The sequence below is a fragment of the Aplysia californica genome, unplaced genomic scaffold (assembly GCF_000002075.1).
Source record: "Aplysia californica isolate F4 #8 unplaced genomic scaffold, AplCal3.0 scaffold01269, whole genome shotgun sequence".
NCBI lineage: Eukaryota > Metazoa > Mollusca > Gastropoda > Aplysiida > Aplysiidae > Aplysia > Aplysia californica.
Window position 1 is genome coordinate 43,868 of NW_004798539.1, and position 1,340 is coordinate 45,207.

Consider the following 1,340-nt stretch of genomic DNA (forward strand, 5'->3'; position numbering starts at 1 on the left):
ACACACACACTCACACACACACACAAACACACACACGCACACACCTCAACACCGCTACACAGTCACTTAGATATAATGAACTTCCGGCTCTAGTCTGACAGCTACATGAACTTCCGGTTTTGAGCTACCTCCAGCCATTTTACCTGCTGTTCTGACGCACTGTTGGGAGTTTTTTTCCTTATTTGTTGTTTCAGAATACAAAACAGAGGTAGTACATTTTAACAGAATTTCTTGAGACATTCTAAAGTTACAGAGCCTCCCATGGACTAAAGTTGCAAAATTAAAAATAGTGTGACCTTTTGTGTACTCAATGCGATGTCTCAACTCTCCGTGTCTCGTGCTCCATCTCTATCTGTCTGTTTTTTGTCCCTACGTCTGTCTTTCTCTCTGTCTGTGTCTGTCTATCTATCTATCTATCTACCTATCTATCTATCTATCTATCTATCTATCTATCTATCTATCTATCTATCTATCTATCTGTCCATCTATCTATCTATCTATCTATCTATCTATCTATATTTAATTGTCTATTTATTGATATGTTAGTTTATCTATCTAACTACCTATCTCCCTCTGTCTCTGTATTTCTCTCTATCTCTTACTCCCTGAATGTCTTCCCCAGACTGGAATCCATCTCATTATGTCTTTTACGCGCATCTACAAAAAGCATGCTTATATCACAACTGGCGAAAGTTGACTCACAGTAAGTTCTTTTTAAAGATTTAACATTTCTCACGGCTCACACTTTTTTGCAAGAATGTAGTATTTGAGTGTAATTGCTGAACTGAACACTTTGCTCTAACATAAACATTCGCAAAAGAAAAACGTTTCTTTCTTTTGATAATTCGCGCCATCAAAGGAATTAGTTGAAATCCCTCAAGGCCTAATTTTGTTAACGCCAAATTGCCTTAGGCTCCAATTAAAAATTTTAATAAAAAATAAAAGTTCACGGTAGTTTTTAAGTTCGGAAGCTGTAAATGATTTTCATGGGTCAGTGCCCGTGTTGTTTCTGTGGCAAGAAAACGAAAACGTCGGTGAACTGTGAAAAAAAACCACTGTAAAAATAATGCATCAATAATAATATTCATAATAATAAGCACAGTGTCTTAATAAATATGTTTCATAATATTTTCTGAGATAATTCACATTTTGTGCTGCACGGTTCATTGAAATGAATCGAGGTGCACAGTTATAGGATAATATAATGTACAGACTATAAAGTACAAACACACTGGTGAACTTTCAAGTAGAGAGAGAAAGAGATAAAGGGGAGAAAGAGACAGACAGACAGACAGACAGACAGACAGACAGACAGACAGACAAACAGACAGACAGACAGA

At 36.3% G+C, this 1,340-nt stretch overlaps 1 protein-coding gene across 1 annotated transcript in view; it reads right to left on the reverse strand.

The window, feature by feature from the left end:
* Positions 1-1,340, reverse strand: part of LOC101852977 — a gene marked incomplete at its 3' end in the record, with an annotated part of 122,827 nt that overhangs the window by 25,475 nt on the left and 96,012 nt on the right.